Below are 10,391 nucleotides of genomic sequence, written 5' to 3'. Positions count from 1 at the left end.
AATTATGATGAAACCGTTAAGGCATGAAGCATAAGTTCTGGTTTGTACTAAGATGAAAAGGATAAATTTGATGATCTAACCTAGAATATTCTTACTATTTTATTTAGCAACACCATTGTTAACATCATAACTTTGTAGAGCATTTAAGACATCATCATGGCGTACTCATCGAAAAATAAAGTTACTGCCCCTTCTCTTGCCCCAATGTCAAACGAAGTGCTCCAAATGTCAATTTAGACGCCGGATAAATTCAAAAGTTTAATTATGCAAACAGAGATGCCCAACCAAAAGCAAAAAAAATTGCAGATGATGCACGATGCAGACCAAAAATGATATACAACTAATTTATTTTCAATTTTCGGATATCATGAGCGCTATTAAAATTTAGTTCAGGGGTGCGCGGGTGGGTTAAGGCCTCTATATGTATATATAGTATGGGTCGAGGCGGGCACATTAGAGACCAGGCATAAAATTGACGCTTGGATAATGGCCGGAAAGTGGCCGCAAAACGCACATGAAGAAGCGGAGTGTGGTGGCGGATGTGGATGTGGATGGAAATGGAAATGGGAGTGTTTGCCTGGATGTGGATGTGGTGTACTTTATTTTTGCATTAACAGCAACAAATACGACAATGAAATGACAACTGAAATGTCCGATTATTTTCCACACAATACGCAAAATAATATGCAATTTTATTTTATTTTAAACAAAAATGGTTGGGAGGCTGTGTGGAGTGCTGGAGCTGGAGCTGTGTCATGTTTGCTATTCATTGTCCCGGCCTGCCGCCATACGAGCATGGCCCGCTGCCCCTCTCCACTGCATGGCGGCAACTGTTGTCGTTGCCATTGTCGGACGGATGTTAACTTCCACTTAAATGGCTTCGTTTCCGCTTGTCGTTTATTTTGCTTTTAATATAATGTACATAATTTTTCAATTTTTATTTATTCACATACTCGCACTCGTATGAAATCGTGCCTGTGTGCATTTCATTTGCAATGACCGATGTCGCTGCTGCTGTTTTATTATTGTATTGTTTTTTTTTTTCTTTTTTTTTTGTATTATCAACGTACAAATAATAATGCAAATAATAATAACGAGAAGAAATGCGCACACAAATCAGACGTCAGCATTTTTCACATTTTCGCTTTTTCTGCTTAATTTTGCGATTTCTGCCACAAAGACCATCACCGGACTATCATTTCAGGACAAGCCGCGCCCCCCCATTCCACCATTATCACTTGCTCAATCAACGTATCTCCCCCCTCTCCCTCTCCATTCGATCAGTGGCAGCAGCTTGTCCGTCCGTTCGCCTCATTGTCTGTCATTTCATGTGCAGCTGTGTGCATGTTTATACAATATACGAGCACATATACACACATATATTGTTTATGAATTGCATTGAAGCTACAATACCTCTACCATCCAACCAGCCAGCTCGCCATCCAGCTTCCTTCCCGACCCCTCCTGACAGCTGCGACATCGACCACAGCTGCGTGTTCTTCAATTAAATATGAAAATTTGTCAATTATTTTGTGCAACATGCGACGTTTGTTAAATTTTTAATTATTTTTGTACGTCGCCATTTTCCTCGAATTAAGTTTCGCATTGTACATCGACAACAACACAAACACCAACAGCAACAATGCCTATAGCAGCAAAAACAATAAGAACTTTTCACTTGTTTTATGTGTTTTCTGGCTCGACATCGACGAGAGGTAGCAAATACTATACGAGTATAGTATAATATTATTGACAACCGCAATGTGCATTTTTAATGCCATAGGAAGCTTTCAGTATATTCCCATGCACAAAAATGATGCTTTAATATCATGGAAAGTTATATTTATAGCTCTTTTATAGTACATAGAGCATGGTAAGGTATTAGTAAATATTGCTTGAGTGGAAGCTTGAATCAGATTGAAAGCACTATCGAAAAATAAAAGGAAACATACAGAGAGACAAGTCTTTCTCCCTCTGTAGAATCTTCAGGAAAACTCTTCATTATACAATTCCAATACTCTTTGTTGGGGTTAACATGCTGGAGTCTTCCGTACTATTCATGGTAATAATGAGGTATAATTTTGAGGAGGAAATCGTGTATGAAAATCGTTCTTGAATTTCGCTTAAACTCTGTAGATATTTGTTTATAAAATGTGGGCCATGGCGGACTGTACTGAACTACAAGTATACCAATATTTTTATTAAGAACTATTCTATTAAGAAATTCCCCATATCTCACATTGGGTTACAAATTTGTGTATTAAATGCGTCGTTGATGAATTCACATATAGTAACAACAAATGTTCATTTTTTAATATTGCTGACAAATGTATTATTATTCACGAATAATTACATTATTATACAATCGACAAATGTTAACATATTATAAGAAATAGTTTACTTTGGTTAAAACTTGTATTATAATAGAGAGATATTTTGATCGAAATGAATTTCTAGTACTTGCTTTCTAGTGTACGCTTCCAGTTATTAGAAAGTCTGGCAATTTTTGTTTGCAATAGTCAATGAAACAATAAATGGATTTAATTAACTGTAGGATAGAAAGATGGTGAAAAATGTACCCTACAGAGCATCACAAGAGTTGTAATCATTGCCTTCGACAAAGCAGTCTGCACTAGGCACAAAGAGTCGTCCTCTATTTTGGTTTCAATTAAAATGAGAATAAGGGTTAAATTACCTAAAATTAGGTCGAAACTAATTGCAATGAATCGCTATATATAAGGTCGAATTAATAATCAATACTTTTTGAATGCAAATCAAATGTCATAATTGACTACAACCCTTTAAGTTGATCAATTTAGTATTCCTGGGTTTCATTCATGATAGAGTCCGATTAATAAAATTAAAATAAAAATTAAAGAAGTAATTGATTAAATGATAAGATTAGAATATTTTATAATTATAATTATTGGTAAGATTAAGACTATTTATACGTCAAAAATTAGAAAAAAGATTGTAATTAGAAAAATTCGTAAAGAAAATGATAAACGAGAAGAGGATTTTGGGTCAAACACACATTCAAATGGGGATCTTTTTTTTACGGTTGACTAAAGATTTGTTTTGACAAAATCGAGGCTAAAATTATTACAATAGAAGAAATAATAAAAATAATAAGTGATATAGTAATAATTAAAAAAATTATCAAAACTTAATAGACCTTATAATTGGAAGTCAAATGTACTTTTATACTAAACTATCAAAACTTAAATAAACCAATTTTTGAACTAAAATTTAAATAACAACATAAACATTATTGAATGCATTAAAAAAATATTACATTTGCTTAAAACCCACAATAGATATTCACGCCCTTAGCTGCCTGGTATTCATTTATTTTAAAGAAAAGCTGTAATTCGCACGCATTTAGGGCAATGTTCTGTATTAAATTTGAATTTTTTGAATCTTTCTCGAGTGTAACTTAAAGCAAATTATATTTTGCCAAGCATTAGCTTTTTGCACCGCTTCTATTCTGCAAGTATGCTCGTATTTACTTTTTACTACTTTTTACAAATGCAGTAGAACTAAAGAGCTTGGAAAACTACTACATCCTAAGTTTCCATTGCGATGTACTTTGCCTTGTCAGCAGCCAAAATGTGCGCCAATTTAGTGCGATGCACTCGAGGCGAAGTATGTGGCATATCGCGACTAGACGGGCCGGGCCGGGCCGGGCCGGCAGTTACGCCCCCACAAAGATCGACTCGCACACGCGGGTCGCCATCGCCGTGGCCGTCGCCGTCGCCTGGTGTTTGTAATAATTCTGCACTCATATCTGGGCATGCAAGGCCTAGTGATGTTGTCGTGGCTGCCACCACCAACGATGTCGTCCCCATCGTGGTGCCTAAAAAGAAATTGCGACCGTTCCTGCCATGCGGGTTGACATTCCTATTCCCATTCCCCAAACATGCTGTCGCAGTAGATGTTATTGTTGCAGTTGCAGAGCTGTAGCTGTAGCCTGTGGTTGGGGCTGGGGCTGGAGCTGCTTGTGTGTGGCATTTAACACTATCAAGAGTCAAAAGTGCGTAGAGGCATGTGCACTTACGAACGCCTGCGCCTGCAGACGCGTCGCGACCGAAAGGCGGTCCAAAAACTTAACTCAAAAATGTTTGCATGTTGCGTGCCACGCAAACATTTTGCACCAACTCCGACCGACTCCGACCGATTCTGGATGGCGGAGGAAGGAGGGGAAGGCGGCGCCGCCAATGCAAGCGCATTTGCATGCGAGATTGGGCGCGCGCATGTCCACGTCGTCGTCAACGCTGGCGACGTTGTTGCTGTTGCTGCTTATGTTGTTGCTGTTGTTGGTGGCATTGGAGTTGGCGTTGGCGTTAGCGTCTTTCAGTTGCCCCCCCATACGAATAGTTGCAGCTGCGATTGGTTAGTTGGCTGGCTGGTTGGCCTTTTGGCCATTTTCGTGTTGTTGCATGTTGATAAGCCAAATGCATGCAACTTTTTATGGCACCGACAATTTGCAACCCTTGCGAGTCGAGGGTGTGCAACATCAAGAAGAAAAACAAAAAACAAAAAGAAGCAGCAGCAGCACAAGGAAACGATGAGAAGGAACAACAACGTCTGACATTCAATCAGAAAATGGCGTTTTCTTGTCAACGTCTGCCACAACAGTTGACACAAGCAGCTGGAACAGCCCGAACGAGGGCAGCAGGAGGAGCAGGAGCAATAAAGAAAGGCGAGCTCCCCTCCGAGCGTCAGCAGCGATGCCCACGCCCACGTTCACGTCCACGTCTCGGTCACGTTCACTTCACAGCCAAGAGGCGAAAATGCTCGCAATAAGTCAAATGAACAAACAAACAAACAAAACTGAGGCTGCTTCTGATGCAGCTTCCACATATAAACTCCTAACTAGGCACTTGATGAACCATGCAACTAAATGCAAAAATTAGAGAACGACGCGTGAGACGAACACGCTGCTTGAGAAAATACAAACCCCCTATATAGTTTCTATAGGAATTGAGAAAAGTCTCACGATCTTGGTGAATTATCTCTGACACTTCTAGATTAGCAGATACTCTGAAAGCTGGGAGTCTTTTTTGTAATTTAAAAAAAAACCTTTTGAAGATGTGGTTAACCCTCTTGAGAACCATCTAAAGTTAGTTTCCATTTCATATATGTAGACAATACTTGTCGCACCATTAAAACAAACAAATTATTAACAGTCTATGGAAATTGTTTACCAATTTCTTATATATCCTACAAATATTTCGTTTCTCCTTAAATAAATTCCAAATATTCAACAAAAAAAAATATAGACTATACTTTTGCTTCAGATCGCAGATTGCAGATTAAATCAAACTTATTAGAAATATACAATTTTCTACCAATATCTTTTATATCCTAAAAATATATCGTTCCTCTTTAAATTAATTCCAAATCAATATTCAACAAAAAATTCTCAGATAATAAATTTGCAAAGTCCTAAAATTTGATTCAACCGAACACATTATTCCGCTAAGCATTATATACTTGTATATGTATAATCAGAAAAGGTACAAAGATACAATAATGTCAATATATCGCTTAAATAGTAAGCTTTTGATTTAAGCAAAATTAAAAGTGAAATAAAATACTCGTAGTTCATATTTTTTAAAAGATTTTGAGCTTCAATCGATTTTATCGAATAGAATATATTCTATTAATCATTGAGGTTTTTGAAATCTGAACCTACTAACTAAATAAATGGTTCTTTCATTGTCCATGTTGCTTTTATAAGAAATATTTTGAACAAACTTGAGTAGTTTTTTAAAAATACTTTTATTATTACATCGCGAATCGGCATAGAAACTAGAAAACTTAAGTAGTTTTTTATATTATTAATTTAAAAAGTAGTTTAATATGGAGAAATTTTCTTTTTTTGAGGCAAGGAATTATGCGTTCATTATACCAGGTGGTCGAGAGTTAAACCATCTCCAGATTTAGGTCATGATTCAGCTTGAGTAGTAACCATAATATTCAAACTTCTTATCCTTTTCTTTGGCTAAGCCAAGACGTCAATATTACGCTATTCTTGTCCGATGTCAGCATTATTCTTCCAATAGATAGGAAGTCTTTATCCCGCACGCCAGCTTATCTTACAATCGATTTTTAGCTTCAGCATTGGGTTTCGAACTCACTGCAAGCAAATCTCTACTTTACAAGTAAAAGAGAGATCGACTTATTTAAATAATTATTTACCTTTTGGTTTTATAGTCTTATAATATTGGATAATTTTTTCTGAAGTTCCAAGCTTCCTTGATTCGAAGAGGCAACGAACCTGTGGGCTTATGGGCACTCATCTCTAGCAGGAGCTGATGGACGTGGCCAGCACAAGTCAACAGTCAACAGTCAAATGTACGCGAGGCACACACTCGTAAAAAAGCGCAAAGTCCAAGAAATGTCAAATAATTTTAGCAACGATATAAACCCATTTCATGTTTACGACAAAGTAGCAGCAGGCGAGGGAGCAGCGGCAGGCAAAGGAAGGAAACACTGCAAATTTGCATATGCGACGCCCTGTGAGTGCATGTACTAGAATGTGTGTTTGCGTGCATATATGTGTGTGTGTGTGTGTCGCTGTGTATGTGTGTGTGTGTGTGTAGGCGTCATGGCCTCAGTTGGCCCGCCTGCATTGGCACTGGCAGCGAGCTGCGGCCTCTGCTGTTTTCTAATGTCCTGTCATGTACTTTATGAGATGTCGAGCGCATTTCCAAAGATGGTTGTTCTTTGTCGCTGACGTTGTGGTTGTTTTTGTTATTGTTGTTGTTGTTGCTCTTGTTGTTGTTGTGAATATTGTAGTTGTTGTGCCATTCCGACCAGCGACCGTGCGCGTTATCGTGTCAAAATGAAGGGACAAACGACAACGACAACGACAAGAACGAACGACGCGTTTGTTGCTCTCGCCATCAGACGTGACAGACAGCTTCGTAAGCGGAAGGGAGTATCCGGGAATAACGGCAGCAACGGGATCAACGAGGACCAACAGAGGCGCTGCTTTCTTTCTGTCTTCGCTTGACAGTCGGACCGTTCTCTCTGCCCCCTTGATCGCCATGTCTGCTGCATTAGCCCAACACCGTGGCCGGAAATACAAGTGCCGAGGCTTAGAATTGGGGCTCAACTAGCCATGAAGGCACATTAGCTTAATTAGCCTGTGCGCCGGATTAGGATTTGCCAGTTGCAGTGGACTTTTCTTTTCTTTCCTTAAAGCTCTCGAGTTAAGTTCATAGATGAGATATATTCCTGCAACCTTTTATTCATCATCGATATAAGCAATACAGCAGGGCTATATAAGTTTTCTATTCTTCGATTAGAGTGTTTCACTATTAATTCCTTAATCTGTTATCGTAGAGAGAGCTTTTTTCGGAGATGCTCATTAGATGCTCATACTTGCTGGTTATCGTTTGCAACAATGAGAAACTACATAGAAGAACTCGCAATTGAAATATTGAGATATAAATATTCGCCTTTGGAACTTAGTTAAATTAAGTTTATTTGTATGTGTATCCCTCTTATTTTTTGCTAAATTCCTAAAACCCTAAGTCTTACCTAGTTGGTTGGATCATTGTAAAAACTTGAGCAAACATCTTACCCCAATGCGCTTTTGCAAATCGTTCTTACAAATGCCACAAAACTTTTACATCATTTAAATTGGTTGGGAAAAAAGAAACTCAAACATTTGGAAAGTTTGCCCCTTTTTGCTTGCGGGCCGGGCCAGGCCACATTGCCAAATTCGAACTAACTACACTTTAATGTAATGCACACAATTTCCATTTGTCCATTAGTCCATTTGTCCGAGCATCCATTAATCATTCGCACGCTGGTGCGCACGGTCAGCGGCACATTGGCAGAGGGTCACCAACGCCGTCACCCGTTCGGAGGCCAAAAGTGACAAAGCCCGGCGGCAAAGGTGGTGGCAGTTGAGACGAAACCGGGACGCAGCCGGGACCAGGGCCGGGGCTGAGGCTGAGGCTGAGGCGAACTTTGTGACGTTTGCAACAAAGTTGTGCAGCAAATTTTGAAGCTTTGTTTACGTGTGACAATCAGGCGTGCCCCGAGTTCAAATCAAAAAACCCGACAACCTTCCAAAACTAAAGCCGAACAAAATTTATTCATTTCAACTTTTTGCACAGTGGAGGAAGGAAATAAAGAAACAAAGGCGAAAAAAAGAACAAGCAACGATAATAGAAGGCGCTCGTTGAGTTTTTGTTTTCATTTTCATTGCGGTTGGCAAAGTTATTAGGCGCAGTCAACCATGCGCTGCAAATTGGTACACCTTGACGCTTCAGTGGCGACGCCAGGCAAGGCTCAGGACAGCCACAACCCCATGAAAGTAAAACAAAGGAGCGACGGGCGGAAAAAGCATCAATCCAAACACCCAAAACTTTCTTGGCCTATCTACAGATACTTAGCGGCGATAAGAACAACGGCTGATACGGATGTTGATGCTCAAGTTCCCTGCGCCATTTCTCCAACCCCGACCAGCTCCGAGCAGGCAGCCCAGCCCCGCAAAATGGTCCAACTTATCAGCATTGAATTTATTTGTGTGGTAAATTTATTTATGAGCTTGTTCGCTGATCCACAATTGAATGCGCAGAAACAAAGGGCCTCCAGTTCCATCCCAAAAATCACTCAACTGCAAACGGAAGCGCACAACTTGGACTCGGTCCTGTTCTCTGGCCCAAGTTGCAGGAAATCAGCGATTAGACAGCAAAGTAACCAGGCACTAGGCACTCCAAATCGAGGCCTGCGGCCTGAGGCCTGCGCATGGTCGGCCAACCAAACGGTAGTGTGTAATTTTTGGCATTAATTGCTTCTTGGCAGAAAACTTTGAGCTGCATTTTGCCATAATAACAATGCGCGGATTAGACCAACGAACGTTCGCCTGATCGGCCAATAATTGCAGTATCGTCTTGTAATTGCTTGCAGCAGCAGCAGCAGTCAGGAAACGCATTGCCACGCCCACTTTAGCTGTGCCACTTTGCGAGCCGGCTATTTCAATTGCTAGTCAGAGCAGCCCCCTAACAACGGCACAGTGTGATATTTTGCCAATCTAGAAGCACAAAAAATAAATTGCATGAACAAATTGTTGAAAAGCAAATCCTTTTGATAGGCCGTATATGAGATTTTGGATTTTATATAGCGTTAACTGTATCAGTAATTTTTTAATATAAGAATTTTAATTTGCCTTTAAACATCTAAGCACCGAGTACTGAGGACGATGCTGCTGCTGGATGCTCCTTCAATTCCATCTGATGTTATATAACTTTTAGGCGTAAAGTGTATCAAAAAAGTTTTACTATAATTATTATTATTTTTATAAGAACTATCTATATCTCACAAACATATCCTACACTTTATATGCGGTTAGTCCGGTAGACAGCAAGTTTAGCGCTCTGTAAGGTATAGACCCATAGACACAAGTTGCTCCTTAGTCAATACTCTACAGTATATTTTACTAAAGACAAGAATAAGAAAGAAGTAACGAATTAAACATCTAATTCGTACTTACTCTAAATTTGTTTATTAAATAAAACTTAAGGCTTACATCAACCGAAAGTGTATCCCTTTTATTTTAGACGAATATATCTAGACAATGACTTAGGGACGATTAATAGATGCATTAATGGAATCCTCGTAGATATAACTAAGATGAAAATATCTAAAAACAATTAGTTATTGGAGAGGAATATGTGAAGAGCAGAAACTAATATACACTAAACACTTAGTTGAACTGTAGTTCACTTGTTTTAAGATTAAGCCTCAAGAACAACAAATATTTTGAAATACAGAGATTATTGGCAAATGCTGGTAAAAAGTGTTGCTAACATTACTCCCCATACAGAATTTGACCTCAACATACCCTTGAAGTTAAATTTTATTCAGTTTTGAAGCGTTCAGGAAATGCTTAATATTGCTTTTTCCAGTTTTAATAATGTAACTTTTACTTTTCATAAACTTTCAAACAAAAAACTTTCTTCTTTTTTATATATTTGTCGAAATGACCTTTTTAATTATTAATAATTTAATAAATCGAATTATAACTAACCTGTTGGACAAAAAAAGCCCTTTAACACAAATAATAATGAAAGTATAAAAATAATTCCGTTAAAAGGTATTTCCGGAATAGCCCATTGATTGAATTGAGTTTCCTTTTTGACTGCCTTGGTTATGCCAGGTTCAGTGAGTTTTAGAGCAACTTACGAGTAAGATGAACTGAAACATCAAAAGTCGTCGGAAATAAACTAATGGAGCAAAGTGTGCAGCAACAAAAATAATGAGTCATTGAGCAAATGCTTAATTTTGTGACCAAAATTCATAAGTTACCTTTGATTCGATTGCCTGAAACACGTTCCATTTGGAACTGACGAAATTAGCATGCGATTTCA

The sequence above is a fragment of the Scaptodrosophila lebanonensis genome, unplaced genomic scaffold (assembly GCF_003285725.1).
Source record: "Scaptodrosophila lebanonensis strain 11010-0011.00,11010-0021.00 unplaced genomic scaffold, SlebRS2 tig00000024-arrow-pilon, whole genome shotgun sequence".
NCBI lineage: Eukaryota > Metazoa > Arthropoda > Insecta > Diptera > Drosophilidae > Scaptodrosophila > Scaptodrosophila lebanonensis.
The sequence above is the reverse complement of the archived record's forward strand: the minus strand, read 5'-3'. Positions refer to the sequence as shown.